The sequence below is a fragment of the Amblyomma americanum genome, chromosome 5 (assembly GCF_052857255.1).
Source record: "Amblyomma americanum isolate KBUSLIRL-KWMA chromosome 5, ASM5285725v1, whole genome shotgun sequence".
Lineage (NCBI taxonomy): Eukaryota > Metazoa > Arthropoda > Arachnida > Ixodida > Ixodidae > Amblyomma > Amblyomma americanum.
The window spans coordinates 99,748,350-99,767,685 of NC_135501.1; positions in this window are offsets into that span (position 1 = coordinate 99,748,350).

Sequence of the window (19,336 nt, forward strand, 5' to 3'; positions counted from 1 at the left end):
TGCAAAACGCTGCGTTCATTCTGGCCTATTAGCCAATCAACCCTCCGCAGTCGATACATTTGCCTGCTTTCTTCTACGTCGTACGGGAACATTGCACGGCATGTTGACAGGTGGTATGCATCATAAGGGCGGCGCTTTGTGTGTGGACGTGAATCAGTTCCAGATATTAAGTTTAATTATAAAATTAGTTGCAGGTACCCGATGGTGCATGTTTGCTGCTACTTAGTTCGGAACAATTTCCTGCGTATCAGCCGGTTTAGAAACGACATCTTATTTCGAAGTTAAAGCATGGGCCTGTGTATTGGGTGGACTCAGCTTTCTACCCGCGAATAGGCTGTTGCAGCGCCCTCTGAGTTGTTTATTTTTAGGTCTGCTGCTATTGTATACCGCCACAAGTAGGGTAATATTAATAATAATATTAATTGGTTTTGGGGGAAGGAAATGGCGCAGTATCTTTCTCATATATCGTTGGACACCTGAACCGCGCCGTAAGGGAAGGGACAAGGGAGGGAGTGACACCACTGAACCACCGCGGCGGGTCCACAAATAGGCTCTGGAACCAAAAGGACTACAGTAGTGTTGAAATCTGGGTAAGTTGGTGCATGGTCAGGAGTAAAACCAGTCAAAAGACGCAACACAGCGAAGTCGTCGTGTGTGTTCCTCGTCTCTTCGCTGTGTTCCGTCTTTTGACTGGTTTTACTCCTGAACAAAAGGACTAGGCATATGCCGCAAGCAGTGAAGCAGTGTCTCAGCTGCAAGATCACGCGTCCCTCACATCTTTGCCCTCTAGGCGCCGCCCGAGGACACCTGGCGGCGATATACACAAGTATTTTTTGTTTAAAGCGTTTAGCTTTTTTTGAGACAAGCTTTGGCTCCATTCATGTAATGAATGAATGACTCAATTAGCTGTAAAGCGCTTCCTAACAATGCTTGAAAAAACAGTTCCCTCTTGTCTACTTCTCACATAATTATCAATGCAATGCGGAGGGGGGCCAGGGAACACATTAAACGGTTTTTTATAGCCCAACAGTTATCCACAAATTTATTCTGATAAAAAATAAGGAACATTAAAGAAATGATTTTTGGTAAACAATTAGCCGGAGAGAAGCACACCCTCGAATATACTAAATGAAATGAGCACACGCATGTCATTCCAATGAAAGCTCAAATTAACTGCACAAGTGCTAATAGAAAAAAAAGCATTTAGGGATGTTCCAAATGTGAAGAGGTGTCTACGGTAATGCGCAGACACAGCCTTTAACGAACTCAAAATAAAAGCGATTTGCGATTCGACAGATTTACCTGCCTTTCAGATATTCTTTTTCACATGCGAAGATTGCATAAAAGAACCGCTTCATTCGCTGGGAGAACGTAAATGAAATGAGGGCACGTCATGAAAAATATCGCCTACTCGAACAATAATGACAAGGCAAAGAAGAAAGAGGTCTAGGGGGGAAATTCTGCGGATCGTTAGTCAGTAGAATCGCTGAAGAGGGAGCACAGGTTTAGGAGGATCTGTGACGAAGGCAAGAGAACAATGGCTGGGTTGTCTCCGTCTCAAGAGGGACTTAACTTTGCAGAATTTGGAAGTGCCATTTATCTTGCAGGCGCCAAGGAAAATGAAAACCGCGGGAAATTTTCGCAGCGTCGCTGAACAATTCATTCCATGCTCGTTAAAGCGCCTCGGTGTCAGCGATTGTGTGGTGTGTTCCGGAGAAGAGAAAAATAAAAGAGCACCAGAACAAAACCTATCTCATCAAAGGGCAATGAAAAACTGGAGAGGTGCTTTCTTTGCTGTGAATGCTCCTGATTTCATAGAAGCAAGCTCTCTCGCTGATGAGGAACCGGCACTGTGCCATTCTGCTTGTACCACATACCGATGCAACTGCAACATATTGAAGAGGATTTTTTCTTTAAAACACCTTTAAGTATCTTGCTTTATTCAAAGGGCCGTTCCTCTGACGTAATGAGTGATAAAGCAAATGAAAAGCTGCATATAAACCTTACTCTTTCATTGGATTTTAAGGGAAATATAACAAAACCGCGGTTTTTCACAACTCTCAGAAAAGGAGAGCGGCACTACTTGCGCATGACATGATGCGGCTAGGAAATTGCACTTCTTTTAGCGGAGGCTTCATAAGTAATACTATAAACATACCACCACTCCTCGTATTTCTTTCATGCCGTGACAGGAATGCTCAATATATCCGCAGAAATTAAGCCTGCACAAGAAGCCCGCAGTTAAAGTTGTAAATTTTAAATAGTCCTGTAGCTGCACGCGTTAACCTAGTAAAAGTTATTGCCCCCCCCCCCCTTTCAGGTTTTCAGCTGCAGGTTTAAACGACTATTCTTCCAAGCTTAGGGGACGGCAAGGCTTCTGGGCGTTAGTGCATGAGTGCATGCCACAATAGTGAGTGACTGTTAGCTCAAGAAGGTTGCAATTTTCAAGATTCCTATTACGAAGGAGCGAAAATCGCATAATTTTCTTCTTCTTTTTCACACATTTTTATTAGTTATTGGCTGTTTTGCGTCAATGAAATCAACTTCCCAAAATTGACGGGAAAAATTTTGAGGTAAAGCGTCCCATTTAGAGTTCGCGTTTCGAAATGTAAACTGTTAAGTTACAGCAGAAATGCGCTGTTCAAATAATGTGCCAAAATCTCTCCAGGACCTGGGATAGTCATCGAATTGCCTGCTTCACATACAATATATTCTACGTTGTGAACCATGCGGGCACAAGATGCAACGTGGAAAAGTCGTCAGTTGTATTTTATGGATAATCCTTAACAACAGAGATTTCGGTTTCAAATTCACTGTACTGGCGTGTGATTTTCAAACATGATTTCTGGTGCTGCAATAAATTATTAGCTTCTTATCTTTTCCAGTTAATGTTTTTGCGTGTTAGGCTCTTAAAACAAATACCGCTCGTTTGGTGTTGGCCCCGTGAAGACTGCTTTTTAATAATTTGTCGTTTTGATAATTTTTACATAATATTCCATTCCATAATATTCCATAATATTCCAGAATGCTTTTTATGATTAGTATTTTATCTGGCGCCTTGCCTTTTTAAAAGCTCCTTATTGTGGTCCGCAGCAAAATGGTGAATCTGTATGGAGGTCTCTGTTGATTTGTTTTGTGTACAGACTTAATTACCTATAAGTTGTAATGTGTAAGATGTAAGAAAAAGAGAGCTCGGAACTGTATAATTCAGTCGCATACAAAATAGCATACAACCTGAGTATAAACACCAAAACTTCGTTTGGTGTTTTTATATCTTTGTAATGATGCTTAAGGCATTTTTATGTACGAATCACCTCGTGGTGGTCGGCTACGACCACTAAACAATTTAAAGTTCTAATTTTTTTTCATCTCGCAGTGCTTTCCACAGCCGTGCAATTGCTGTGACGATAATTTATAGTACTGGTAACGGGAGTCATGAAAAAAAAGCCCCGAAGTGATTGCTGCTTTTCGTTCTTCGTTATTTTGGCTCTTGAGCCAGGGTTTTTTGAGCATACTAGTGGCTGTAAACAAACGCTGAGGCATCGATTTTGGCAGGTTCTTGGTGCTCAGGTGATATAAATTACCCATTCATGTCAAAGGCATCATTCAGGTGTTGAAATCAAAATAGGATGGCAGAAAATATAAAATTATAAAATAACTTTCACCCTCTTTAAGTTCAATTGATTTATCTTTCTGAACAGATATCACGCACTTAACCGTGTATGCTATTTTTTATGCGCCATTACAAACAGCCATACACGGAACCAGCAATTGGGTGTCTGTACTCCTTTAAGCTTCTGGTTAAGATTTTCAGTTTCCAGTGCAGACATGTTTTATTCAAGTTTTCCTGTCTATATCTATGGCACAAAACACCAAATAATTTTCTTAATGCTTTTTCTGTTGTATACAATTTTTATAATCCTCTAAGCACCAGCTTATATAATTGTGCTCTTCTCCTCGCTGATGGGCCGGCAAAGCAAAGCTCATTCTCCTGAAGAATGAAAGCCTCCCAATGAAAATGATTGTGTCACTAATTTCATGACGTTGCCCCTCAATATCAGTGTTGGTGCATAAATCGGAATATGGTTTTACGCCCTAACGCAACTCAAGGTGCAGATAATTTCGACCACCTGGGGTTTAACGTGCTCTGACATCGCAAAATGCACGGACCTCTATCTTTTCGCCTCCATTGAATTTTGACCACCGCGACCGGGGCTGAACCCACGTCTTTTGTGCCAGCGGCCTATCAGCACAACCACTGAGCCACCGCGGCGGCGGGTGTAGGAATCATTGATGCGAAAACGTGAATTAAATAAAATTTTTAACTTTACCTCAACTCTCAAAGCCTTTACTATGTTTCAGCAGCCACCTTTTTGATTTCAGTAATGTAGCAGCAGTATAAGAGTGCAATGCTTATTGTTCTTGTAAGACATGCGATCTTTAACTTTCAAAAGTCAGCTTAGACTGGTATTCATTTACTTTACCACAATTTCTTCACTTTATTTTTCTTTCTGACTTCCTGTCGCACTTTTGATACAGTTAGTAACAAACTTTAGGAAACAGTTCAGAAACACCGAATAATATAGAGAGTAGAAAGATCAAAAGCATCCCAGCAACTACCTTTGTCACAAAGCGTTGGACTGAAAAAACAAAAAAAAATGAACGCCACAGTAAAGGTTAAGGAAAGTACTTGTATGAGGGATCCAAGGAGAGTCTCCAGAAAGAAACAAAGCATTGGTAGTAAATAATAGCGGTGACAAACTGCTGAAAACTTCTCTTAAACAACGGAAAAGGTTAAAATCTACCTTCTTCATCTGTTAAAAGCTATCAAAGTTAAGTTTGGCTAAAAACTACCACTATTCACTGTTAAAAAAAAAAGGAACGCCTTAGTACTGGCTGTGTTCGGCCTGGTTTGATAAATCGTTGAATTATAAAGATTCTCTCTGACCAGGCTGTCAGCGGCGCAACCAATAACAAATGTGCTACAGAAAAATAGGCGCCATCAGTGCTCTGAAACGATGAAATAGGTGCATGCTTGCGTTAGAGATTTCGAGGACGCCGCTGCTTTGCCAAAGCATTCTTATCGACATTGTCGACCTTTCGCATACAAATTACATGCATTGCATAATTATATTTCCTACACTCCACCTAAACAGTAAACTATGCACCTACAGTTTTTTGCGCACGTACCAACTTTTGGCTTGCTGAGAACTAAAATGTTTCAAAAATTAGAGAAATAGGAAGGATTCATATTGCAAATGCTGACCTCAAACTTCTGTTAGTTTTATGTTGTTTGATATTGTGAACACTGTACTCGGTGCGCATATTCAGTGGTTGCGTAGCGAAAAGCCTGTTATCATCACCATCATCACTCTTCCTGTGTTCAAGGTAAAGGCTTTTCCCATACCTTTTCAAATAATAACGTCATGTGCCAGCTGAGGATATCGTATTTCGGACCGTATCCGTAAAAATTCGAAAATTAACTTTTGTGCCAACGCTGCCAAAATAGCGATTTGCAAACGTAGGCCGCAGATCATAACCCTGGAATTAAAGAGATCATAGTCTACGTGAGATTATATTGCCAGAGGTTTTAGTGAACCTTTTGAATTCTGCATATCTAGTCGGAAAGGCAGGATAGAAATAGCTATCGAAATTAGGGACAGTTTGGCAGCGTATAGCACTAACTAAAATCTCATGGCGATGCTTGTCCTGTTATTGGCTCAAGTATGACTGTTGCGTAGTCAATACTACAATACTGCAATTTGCTTCAGTGTGTTCTGAACGGTTGGAACACGCACAGCAACATAAAGACGATATTGGAAACATACATAAATGAATCTGAAGCCTGAGAAATGTGGCGATCAAGACTACTGGCGTCAACGACATTAGTAAAATCATCTTGGATAGTGCGTTTTGCACCACAAACACTTTAACACGATTCAGCAAAAATCAATAAGCCACGATGTTATCACATGGGCCTTCTATTGTAATTTGATGTCAGTCTGAAATCACTCTTCAAGAAAAACAAATCAAGAATGCTTGAAGGTGACCGATTTGTAGCGTTGGCCTACTCGAAGATACGATGAAGGCCTAATCGCAAAGTTATATCACATAAGAAGCACTGGCGTACATCGAATGAAATAGCCTACGTTCACAATCAGCACCTGGCAAGTTGAAAGCGACCATCATAAACAGAAAGCCTCCACATATTTGGTTATAACTTGCCGTGTAAAGAAAAGGTTATGTTAGTCACCCGAGAAACTGTAGTATTACATCACTCAGTGGCAGAGAGATGATCTACCGGTAACGTTCAGTAGATAGCCACGGCATTCTTCACACATGGAGGTGATTTGTAGGCATTTTTTACCACAAATTTGTTACACCTGCTTCAATCCTGCATTGTGAGGGTTCAACTTTCAGATAGATGAATAATTTAGCGGCGTTGTTTTTGCCGCCATGATCACATCAGTTAGCCATGTCGATGTCACTTCTACAAAGTTAGGTAGAAGCCTGACTAGAAAGAATTCCATTGCACCAACATAACTTTTTCTGTAATCAGAAAAAGTGCGGAGACACCAGCAAGGCCGTGAGATGACCAAGAAGCTCCTTTCCTGAAATTGCATTATGTTTCACACATGCGACATGCAGCACAAGAAAACAACCTAGTGAGATCTGCATTTGTTCCTTGCTTGAAAGCGCCATGTTTTGAAGAAGCTAGCGCGAAACAAAAAGACAGCGGCTGTCTTTCTCTTGTTGCCACTCGGTTTGAGTAAATGCAGCGGTAGCAAGTAAAAAAGGTATGCGGTATGTGCATAATTCAGAAAATATGTACAATGGATACAAATTTCGATATTTTCTTCTATTGAATCAAGGCCACATACTCCTGGCGTGTTTATTACGTAACTGCTTAGCAGCAAAGCATTTATCTGAACATGACTTTGGCGTTCCATCCTGTGGACAGCCTTTACTTTTTGCGTATCAGCGCCTAGTGAAAAAAGGATGAAGGGAAGGTGCAGAGCCAGTCAATTGCGAAATTGTATTCACACCGACTCGTTGACAGCACTCGTATTTGCTGCAACTTTCTGGGACACCTTTAATTAACAGTCGCGCGCCGTCCTAACGGTCGACCGTTAGAGGCACACTTCTTTTATCCGTTGTTTTGTTCAAGGGCCTGCTACGAAGGATCCCCACATGGGCCATTCTGCAATTGCAGCATGAACATATTAAACGACAAGGAGTGAAATTCAAGTACCTAGGAACGACAAAACCAGTGACAGTTTTATTTACACGCTCGTTTGAAGTATGGTAATCCGTGATTCAGCAGTCGCACCTTGAAAGTAAATAAATTATAGCGAATGCACTAGTGCACAGCGCATGAGTTGGCTGTATGTGTAAACGAACGCTCTATTAAGAACTAATGAAGATTTCGTGTGATGCCTTGAAATCTAAGCTTGTCTGCATGCTGCTTTCTTTGCTTTAAACTTTTCTTCTCTTTGAAACGTCGGGCTTAATTAAAATCAGGAGCACTCTACGCATTTTGATGTCCACATCAAACGTCGGGCCGCACAGTTTATCTTTAAAATTAAGGCTCCGTGTTAGTGGGTGCTCTGAATGCGAAAGAGAAAGCAACGTGCGCCTTTATTTCATGCCAGCTGGATATGTCGTTCCACGGTTTCGCGTCTTGAAAAAAATGTTTGTCTGTTTCTCCAGTAACTGACGTTTCCAGCAGCACTAAACAGAGAGAGAGACTTTTTAATGAAGAAACAGAGAATTTAGCCGGCGTTTCAATATCGCTGGCATGCTACTCTGCGTAGGGAGGGGAATTTGGGAGATAAAGACTGAAAAAGAGCAGCGTGGAAGAGGTGGAAGAAAAAAAACGAAGATAAAATGCAGCCATGAAATGGGTACTAAGGATGCAGTGGCGAGTATTGATGTAACCTACGGAATGATGGAGTGCATAGTTCGACGAATGGGCTGACGAAGTTCACTGCAAGAAGAATGCATGAAGGTAACCTGCAAGTGAATTTAGAGCTTATCGAGATGTCCAATGTCTTTTAAATATGTAAAAATAAAGTTCATTGCAAGTCTCTGTTGCCTGAAGCAGGCTAAGGGGCCAAAAACTTTGTCCATTGTTAGGGGCACTGGGCAGAGCTTCTGCATGCAATGTTCATAGAACGCTCGCTCGTTAGCATACGGAGGGCACTCAAGCAGGATATGTTCCACAGTTTCTATCGAAGCACAGTTGTCACAATGCGGACTGTTCATTTGTCCAAAACGGTATCGCAGGCCATTTGTATATGCAGCACTCAGACGAAGTCGGTGATAATGTGTTTCGAGTTGTCGAGGAATTCTGGGTGAGAGTCGATCTAAGATGTGGGTCGATTGAGTGAAGAAATTGGTACTGATGTGTCGGCAAACTCCAAAGCCGATGCGTTTCTTCGTACGGAAAACTTTTAGCCATTTGGGACGCATCAGATTTCGCGAGAAAAGTTCGAATGTATCTCTGATGTTGATGGCCCGTACGGGCCGCTTCATCTGCTTTTTCATTAGCCATAATGCCACAGTGAGCAGGTACCCACTGAAATGTTATGCAGTGGCCTGCGGCAATAGCTAAATGATGGATATACCCAATGTCCAGGGAAACTGGCTGGTGATTCGTTTTCTTCAGCAGGTTGGCCAGGATCTGCAGAGATGCTTTTGAATCGGTGAAGATAACCCAACGGCCGGCGGTTCGGCGCAGGATGTAAGAAACAGCTTCCTTAATGCCGTGAAGCTCAGCTGTTGTAGAGGAGGTCCTCCGCTGCAGCCGGTAAGAAAGGGCATGGCCTGTTGAGGGCACATAAAGGCCACAAGAAGAAGTTTCTTTAGAAGTTGAACCATCGGTGAAGATATGGGTGTGCTGCGTATATTTTTCGATTAAGTAGGCGAGAGTAGCTTGCAGAAGTGCTGCCTGTGGCATATGGCTCTTTGCATGCACACCTGGAACAGACTTCTTCACCTTTAGAGGAGAGAGTGTCTATGGAGGAAAGGACAGAGGTAGTAGTTTCTGAGGCTGATTAATAGTAGGAAGGGGCAGGAGCTGCACCGCCTGGCCAAAGATAGAGTTGCTGTGAGTTAGGTGGACACGGTGTAGGAAGTGCTTCTTCCCTTGCAGGACATGGCGGAGATGGGTACGCATAGTTTCCTGGGCGGCAATTACATCTAGTGGGAGACATCCTGCCTCCGCTACTGTTCCTGATGCACAGGAACCCCTTGGGAGGCGAAGACATATTCGCAGGCAGTTGTTCCGTGCGGCATTGAGAGTCTTATTGCTTGATGTAGATAATCTTTGAAGCACTGGTAGACAGTAGCGCAAGGTTCCTTCAACGTAGGCTTTTTCAAGCAGAAGCATTGATCGGCAGTTGCTACCCCACCTTGTTCCCGCCATGAACCTGAACACTTGCGATGCTGCAGTAATCCTCGCACGGAGTTTTTTGATCTGAGGTGACCATGACAGATTATAGTCGATTACAACACCCAGGAATCGCTGAGATCGTACATATGGCAGCGATCGTCCGCCTAGGAGCAGCGGATATCGGGTCATCGTTTTTCTTGTAAACGCCATTGCAACACTCTTTTCTGGCGAGAGACGAAGACCTCTGGAAGCCAGGTACATCGAAATGTGCAATAGTGCTCTCTGAAGACGTTGCTGGGTAATATAGCGCGAAGGTGACGCGGTCCTGATGCAGATATCATCAGCATAAATTGTTATGCGGACCCCTCGCGGAAGGTGTCTTCTTATATGAATAAGGACAATATTGAACAGGAGAGGGCTGAGCACCGCTCCCTGTGGTACGCCCCTCTCCACTGCGTGAAAGCGTGTTGGACCGTTTGGAGCGGTAATAAAAATTTGTCTTTCTTTTAAATAATGCCCAATCCACTTGTATAGCCTTCCTCCAAGGCCAAGACCGCCAAAGGCTGCGAGGATTGCATGGTGAAAGACGGAGTCAAAAGCGGCCTTGATGTCTAGGAAAATGGCTGTTGGGATGTACCCAGCATGAAGGTACACCTCAATTGATGAGACGAGGGCGATGATATTGTCAGTCGCAGACCTGTTTTGACGGAACCCGTTCATTTCTTGGGGGAACTCATTTCGGCTTTCTAGCAACCAAGTTATGCGCTTGCAGATCATGCGCTCCATGAGCTTACCTACGCAGCTCAGTAGAAAAATGGGCCGGAATGATGCATAGCTTGTTGGCTGCTTACAGGGTTTCAAAACGGGCACGATTTTCGCCACCTTCCATTCCGTGGGGACCTCACCAGCCATCCAGGAAGAATTGTAATACTCCAGGAGTCGAAGACGGGAGGTGTGGGGTAGCTTTGCAATGGCGTCATAGGTCACCTCATCATGACCCGGAGACGTGTGCCTGTTTGTCTCCGCGATAGCTGTGGATAGTTCTTCCATTGTGAAAGGCAGGTCTAACGCTGGCACAGCCGCCTTTGGGATGCCTGTTTGACCATCTGCGGAGAGTGTCAAATGGCCTGACCCTGCCGACAGCAGCTTCCAGTATTCTTCTGAGACTTCTTTTATAGATTTTTGTTCGTGAAGGGAGAGTGCAGCGAAGGGGTGGAGTTGTTGAAGGGGCGTGCGCATACCCCTAACTATCCGCCAAATATTGGTTACTGGTTTGCGCACATTCAGCGTAGAACAAAAGTCACGCCACTTTTGCCGACTGAGTTTATCCATGTTGCGTCGAATGTGACGTTGTGCCCGTCGGCATGCACGTAGGTCATCGAGGCTTTTTGTGCGCAGAGCTTTCCTTTCAGCTCGCCTGCGTATAGCGCAAAGCCTTTGGAATGTGTCATCATTTGAAGGTAGGCTATCATTTTTAGCTGTAAGTTGTGTACTCGCCCTCAGGCAATACGGAATTGTCGGTGCTAATTCCTCATTGCGAGTTGCCGCAGTAACTCCTCTGCTTACAGCGTCCTTGTATGCGTCCCAGTCTGTAGATTTTATAAGGAATTTCTTTGGGTTCCTCTGCGCATGGAAAGCCGATATGAGGATTGGGTAATGGTCGCTTCCACGTGTCTCCAAATCAGTGCACCAGCCAAAGTTGTGGGCGAGTGAACTTGTGACAGATGTCACGTCGATGCTGCTGGTAGTCGTCGGGCCTCGGAGGTAGGTGATGCTGCCGTCATTTAATGGCTGAACTGAATGCTTGGAGAGAAGTTTTGCAAGCTTGGCACCCCGGGCACATGTATGTGATCTGCCCCAAATTTTATTATGAGCATTGAGGTCTTCGCAAATAATATGCGGAGAGGGCGTCCTTGCTATCAAGTCTTCAAGTCTCAAAGCATCAAATGGCGTGCCTGGCTCAAGGTATACTCCAATCAGAGTGTACTGTTGTCCGGCAATAACTGTGACAGCGCATAAGTATTCGTTGTCGCTGTGAGGCGGGACATCAACTGGTGAGGCCGGGATATCCTTGGGAAAGCCTATCAGCAATCTGCTGTCGTTATCTGGTCGTTGTGAATGATGGAAATAGTATCCATTGAGTCGGAAAGTTTCCTCGACGCGTGATTCACAGATGACTATGAAGGGGAAGCGGTACGCTCGCACGAGCTGTCGGAAATCTGAGAGTTTAGAGCGTAGCCCGCGAGCGTTCCACTGGAAAATGGTGCATGTACGTAAGATGTTGTGGATTGTCAGCTGCGGTGAAGTTCTCGCTGTGGAAGCCATGATTACTGAAGTGTGGTATTACGCCCCTGCGGAGCGTAGGATACCGACACCAACGGCTCCATTGCAAGGACAGCTTCTACTTCTGGGAGTCTTCCTGACGAGGGGTTTGCACGGATAAGAGCCTTGATGGCTGCAAACAGCATCGGAATCAGTAGGCATGTGACATCTTGTTCAGAGCTTCCGGTTTGCTGCCTGCCGCTGATCTACTTGTCATGTTGTTGCGCCCTAGGGTCAGAGCAAGCGACGCTGTTTGTCGGGTCTTGTGTAGTGCGTTGCAGTAGCTTTGATGAAGGAGAAGAACCAACGGACTTCCCACGCTTATTTTTTACCGCATCTGCGTAGGTCTTGTCAGCTGCTCTGCCACGCTGTGTTGACTGATTCTTGGAAAGAGCTGCCGTAGTCGTGAAAACCACGTCGGGGTTAGGTGGTGGTTCATGGCGCATAGGGGGTTTCTCTTGTGTTTGCTCTGCCGTGCGAGCAACTGTGGCTACTTTCTTTTTATAACACCCTCCATAGGAAGCAGGGTGTGGGCCACCGCAGTTAGCGCATTTAGGTTGCGCTCTCGAAGTGCATTCTTTGTGCGAGTGGGGGCCAGCACACACTTTGCAGCGCACGGGGCCGTTACAGTGTCTTGATATGTGACCATGCCTCTGACATTTATAGCACTGAGTTGCTGCTCCGACGTATTCAGTTACAGGGTAACTACACAACCCCAGCGTTACTCGTTTTGGTAGCGGCGCATCTTTTGCGAATTCCAATATAACTGTGTGACGGCGTACCGCTGTAAACTTTCCACCATCCTCAGGAGTGTAGGCGATTAGCCTCCTTGCTGAGAGGACACCTTGGTCGCGTAGATATTCCTGCAGATCTTCGTCTGTGTAGGTGACAGGTACATCTTGTATTTTGCCATAGCTTGCCATGTAAGAGTATGGGACTCTGGCCTCTACAGCCACTCAAGCCAGCTTAGTTACCGTGACAGACGGTTGGCGGCGGGCAGCGTCGATACTGTAACCATCAGGCTCCGATCCTTGTGAATGCGATGGCTGAGGACTTTTTCTTGAGCCGATGCTACAACCGCCGAAGCCACAATGTTGGGGTTGGCTTTCCATAGGCTTCCTCCTTCCTCAGTGGGCCTGAAAACTACAAGAACACCGGTAGCTCTCCTTTTCTTGTACGATACAACTGTAAATGATGCTTGGTCCATGTCCTCTGGATGGTCGGTCAGAGGCTCGTTGCTGGCTTGGTCGTCGCGCAGGCTCTTGTTTGGCGGGGCCTGGTCTGTAGCCGCAACTACAGGGGCCGCTGGACCCGCCGCTGGCGCTGCTGCCATCAGTGCAGCATGGAGTTCAGCTGGCGGTGATGTTCCGTGTCGGCGTTGATACGGCGCACAGCGCCGAGGAGGTCGCTTGACGTGCTTTTGCCGGCGGCCAGGGACCCCCAGGTCGTCGCACGTCGAGGACACACGCCCAAAAGACTGGAAAACCTCTGAAGTGAGAAAATAAAGCCGAAAATTACGGATCGGTGTCAGACAGCCGGCCCACTAATCGCCGTCTTCTTCTTCCTCCAGCACGAAACACATCTCTTTCAAAAAATAAGCGCTGCGTTAAAAACACCTTGAAGTAATGTCAACAGAGAACGAAACACATCTCCTCTGTTGACATTACTTCAAGGTGTTTTTAACGCAGCGCTTATTTTTTGAAAGAAAGAAATAGCCCTGTCGAACTTTTCAGTGTCTACATAACTGCTTTGTCCTTCTTTGTATTCGATTAGAACTAAGTTGTCCAACCGACCGACTTTATCACGATGACTTGTTGATCACTGCGTCCCAAATTGCTCTTGTGTTTAGAAGTGGGCTTTGGAAACAAGTGATGTGAAGAAGCTCTGAGATATGTTGAAGCCCCGGTTTAATATAACAGTGTTCACCAATTAATTCACTGTATGAAACGAAAATGCTTATCATTCAAAACGATAAGCGCCACGGTAATACCAAGTGATGCACACATGATGTTCTGCAAGTATTCAAAATATCCTTCTTTGAGTTAAAAAAACGCTTTTTTCGGTTTAGAATTGTTAGCGCAGTAGAACATCACAATAGATCTGAGACGTGCTGCCTAGTAGGCTGCCTAGTAGGCCGGACAGTTAATTTCTAAACTATTATTGAAAGCCTCTACTAATTGAGAGTCATACGTGAAGCCCACCGTGAATTCTATATCAGTTTTCAGAATTTAGAAAACACAGTTTCTTTCGGCACTGTGGAAAATATATTTTCACTACTTCGTCGTGTTACGTGCTCTTGAGGTGTTGGTTTGCCTGCATGCGTGTCGAAAGCGGATGTATTTTGGCACGGTATTGGAAAATTTTGTTGGGCCACTTCGGCGAGGGCAATCGCATTTTCGAAATTCTAAGAACTGTTATAGATATTGCTTACGGTGGTTATGCACGCCTCTCAATCGAAAGGCGTCTAATAGTGATATTAAAAATTTTAACTATTCGCTATCTCTTTACAAGCCTACTAGCTGGCACACCTTAGCTGTTCTGATGTGATACACAGCTGGCGATGCTATGCCGGAGAAAGCGCTTTTCTCACTGAGAAACCTATTTTCAATATAATAACCAGGAATATGGCTTCATCAGTGCAGGCTGCTTTTTCGGTTTCTGTAGCGATATCAGTTAGACTGCGTCTCGTACTATCGTGATCAAATGTTTGCCGGACGCTAATGTGCGGAAAAAATTATTTCGGCGAAATCGCGTCGTCCACTCGCCTGAAATACAATGAAGTAGGATTGGACGTGTACACTCTATCCAGTGGTAACAATTCTACGCCAGTGGGTGGCATGGCAGTCTAAAATAGGTATTTTGCTGAAATATTTGGTCGCTATTGGACATACTGTGGCATGAAGAGTATAATGAGAAACACTGCTCTCAGTGTAAGCGGTTCACGCGAAGCTGATTTTCGAACTAATTTTGGAAAGATTGATTTCTGCTTAGTTTCCTATGGTATGACACGGAGCAATTGCTTTATATACATTGCTGTTTTATTTGTGCATTGTAGCATGAACAATGACACATATGATACCAGGGCGCTTTTTATGTTTGTGGCGGCAGACTAAAACTTCTTTAATTTGACTCTCCCTCACTCGTAACAACAGAAGATCCGGACTTCCGCTGTGGTGCTGACCAAAGGGCGCGTAATACCATGGCGGGCGACAATGAGCAAATGTGAGTTTTGCTTGGTTTTACCGGTTTATTCCTGCTGGCTTTTTAAGCTAGCCGTGTCACGGTGTGACCCGCAAAGACATAAATTCTGAGAAGTTGCTATTGAAGCCTGAGTTGCATGCTCCATTTTTGCTCACCCACGTCTGATGTGCTAAGCGTTGCTAGGGGGGAGGGGGGAGCTATGCGGGCGCGTAGATTGGTTTCCGTCAAGCTAGCCGAGCGAAGCTGCAATTCATTCATGACAATGACTAGTGCGCCTGTGGTCTCATTTTCTGCCCTTCAGAAGGCGTCACGCTTTCCAGATGACATCGCACGTTTCTCCCACTTTTGTCCACGTGGTTCTTCCTCTCTTCCAATGCGGTGATGCTGCGCGCTTCTTATGTTCTCTGTCCTTGTGCAGTGAAGGCTCCCAGCATGTGACGCGCCGCTTATGCTGAGGCTTAATCTTCCACCTGGAGCACCTTGAAAAACACTTCTAAGGATCTTTCATTGTTGAAGCAGTCCTGCTTCGATATTCTTGACACTGTGGTCGCCGTAAAGCATTAGGCAATAATAATCTTTTTTTCTGCCTCGTATTTGACATGCAAAAAAATATAAAATTTTCACCAGTACAACACCTACATATGTCAACCCATGTCTGCCACTCTTACTTTCCTTCCACAACGCTCCGCTAGCCGAGTAAGTGTTCTCTCATCCAGGCTCCGGTCCAGAGGATATTAGCTTGACTTTCAAGCCGCCAGCGAATTTACAAAAATCTGCAGTAGCGTGGCTCCACCTCCCCTTGCATCAGACGAACGATGAGCCCTGAAATACGACCATACACCAGCCTGCTGCACGCCTGGAAGTCACGCCACTGACTTGAGTGACACCTCGTCTGACTTGGGTGCGTGTATTCTTTGCAGAAAGTCATTGACGCGTCGCCGTCTAGCCTACACCCTCAATGCAAAGACTGCGGTAGCGATGACGGCTACGCCCACACCCTTTAAACACAGCCCTTGCAAACGGCCTGTGGCATCATTCGTACTGTCTTTGTCACTGCAACACGCCACATCTAGCACCAGGAAGATTATCTGCAGCAGCTGCGGCCGGCATCCTTTAGGCCCACAGGAAGAGTAAACGTTTGCTTTTGCCGTAAGGGTCACTGCACCAGACGTGCTTACATGCTGCAATGCATGCAGCCAAGGACCAGTTACCACCTCCTACGACAGACCATATTGGCGGCTGCATCTTTATAGAATACGAACACCGTACAGACCGTGAAAACGTCGGAAAATCTCTTCTCTCCTTGCGGGAGAAGCATACGCGTTGGAAAGCTTCACTTCTGCCTTTTTTTCTCAATCCTTGCTCCATCATCTCTAACTCTAAGAGTGGAGGCATTGTACGGACCGCTTCTCTTGGCCTGACTCCGGACGTTTGTGCCACAGCATTCAGCGCCACCTCAACAATTTGAGAAAAAATCTACACTCATCTCATCTCATCTTCGACCCATTGGACGGCAAATTACAGGGAAGCTTGTCTTTCTCTCTTTTTATTTCGAGTTCTCTATTCGTGCGTTACCTTTTATATAACATCAGTTTGCTGTGAACTCCCGTGCTGTAAAGACGTCTTCTTCTTGCCTCGCAAATGGTCCGAAATTGCAGTACATTCGTCAACAGATAGCGTACCACATATTCGAACGGTCAAGTTAGAAGAATTAGACAATGCTTTGCCGGTCCCCCCAGGCGTACAAATATGCTGCGGATTAAAACAAATGTCAGATTTTTTCCCCAACAAACCATCACTTAAAGACAGAAGAGCCATGCGCACATGCTAGTGCACTCTAAAAATCCGTTCACTGCTGAAGCATATATACCACCCCAATGCTACAAACTGGCCTTCTAGAACACTATTTAACAACAAACTACATGGTACCCGGCCACTGCTCTTGCGATTTGAAGAGATGTGTAAAAACCTTGGCGGACTAGACACATTGCAACGCACTGCTTGAAGACTAGATGCACCGCCGTCATGGTACAATTTTCCTACTGTCTGTGATTTCACTCTTACACAGTTGCGTAAAACAAAAATTGCACGACAACATATAATACAAGAATTTCTTACACTCGTAGAAAAGTACAGTACTTTTACAACTTTTTATATAAAGGTGGTGCCAGAACAGATATCTTTTTCAGAAGCGCGGTAGTACAGGGCAATTCAATGAAATAGTAAGGCTTCAACAATGCGCAACTATCTTCACTGCCGAAAATTACGTCATCAGCTATATTTACTCAGGCTTGTCAAGGGCGCCTATATCCCTTCATTTTAAAATGCAATTAATCCGCTGCTTGAAGAATTCATACAAAACATGACAACCGCCAGAGCTGAAGGACAAATCATAAAACTCTGCTGGGTACCAAGTCATGCCAAAATTACAGACAACGAGAGAGGAGACTTGTGCGCTGCCCAAGCAGGTGGCAAGTCGATAAAGAAGGCAAATGTTCCTTTTAAGGGTCGCACGAACCTCGTACACCGTAAATTAATTTAAAAAGGTTGTAGGCTTCGAGCAACAAAATAAACAACGAAATACACTTGGTAAAGCCAGATTTAGGTAAATGAAAGTCATGTTTGCCCCAGCAGCGTTTCATTGAAGTTATTTCATGCCGTCTCTGTATAGGCCATACACAACTTGCAAACAACTTTCTATTGTCAAATGAAGACAAACCCGATTGCGAAATATGTGGAAATGAACTTAGAGTTATTCACATTTTATTATCATGCAAGAAAGTTGAAAAACTACGGAAAATGCATTTTACTGAGTTTCATAAAAACTCGCTCCTTCACACATAATGTTACTTTTGGGAGAAGATACAATTGTCAACATATCCTGTGTGTTTCTATTTTTAAAAGAAACAGGTTTTCTCACTGATTCGCTTCGTTCTTGAATGCACTTCAGCCGACTTCTCAATCTTGAGAAGAAGGCTGCGGATTTATTTTACTGGTTGGAAAGCTCTACCTCCTTGCCCAGCCAAGGATGTCTGCTGAGGTTACCTTATCTTCTTTAAAGATTTTAGTATTAGCCATTCATAAAACTTTTTCCTTTATCACTAAGGTAATACAAAACAATTTTTTTGGCCCTCTACACCACATGTAATTATTCTTTCCAGACGTTCTGCAGAATAAGAATTTCCTTTATCTTGAAAGTGGCGCATGATGGCCTGAGTTGCCTATGTGCCACACAACCCGACACAACACATCAGAGTTTTGCAAAAATTCTGATTGTTTCATAAAATAAGCATTTATTTTTCTTCCCAATACAGCTACCTACGAGGGAGGAACGCGGCCATCTGAAAGCATTCTTCTTCCAAGAAGTTCAAAGCAGGAACTTCGCAAATTGCATGTCGCGTTGATTCATGTATTCTCCCACAAGGAAGCAACTCTAGAACACGAGACTAGACCCATTGGAACTGTAAAAGATGAACGGAAAGCAGAAAAGAACGAGAGTTCAAAATAATTAAGCCCACTTTGCGCAATGATTCTTGAAACATTGTACACTTTCGTCTGCGATGCGGCTTAAACTAGGAAGATCTTGTTACTATATTTATTTCATTTATATATTCATTTATACTGCAATCTATTTAAGAGGTTTTCTAGTAGAGCGAAATAAAACCATTAAAAATGATAGAGAAATCGTGTAAAGATGAAAATTACAAATTGCAAAAACACCCATTGAAGTAAAATCAAGAACATAGCAATAAAATATAAGATGTTGCAAACACTAAACGATATGAACGGGACCATAAGAATGAAGTAAATTGGCAGTGAGCACAACACAAAAATATTGCTTGAAAAACTACAAATCAGGGGCAAACATTCTTGCGCGTAACTGTCTGATACTGCATTAATTGCAACTTTTTTCAATTGGTAATGTCCGTGGAGAAATTGAGCATGTAAAATCATTATTTGCAAGAAAATAGTTATTGCCACATTATGACCACGGTTTCTTTCGTACGCAGGAGAAAACAATATGATAATTAACATTGGAGGTTTGGTTTTGTTAACTAATTGATACAGTAATATCACTCGCAGTACAGAATCAATTTCAAATGAACCCATGTAATCTCCTCAATTTTTCAATGCGGCGGCAGCTGGTGTGTATGCAACTACTTCTTTATTCCAGTATGATTATTCGTAACGCTAAGCTGATAACTTGCATTTTGGACATCTTTTATAGAAAATGCTCACTAATAGAATACCGGAATTTTAGACGTAAGTTCTTGCGGCATTGCCATGTATTGGTTTCCAAACTTTATTTCAGTAGTAGCACTTTATTTAAAGATTAAAGAGCACGGTGACCAGCATACAGGCAAATGTTAACAGTAAATGTTAACAGAGTGCAAGCACCGAGGCTTGAGAGCGCAAGAA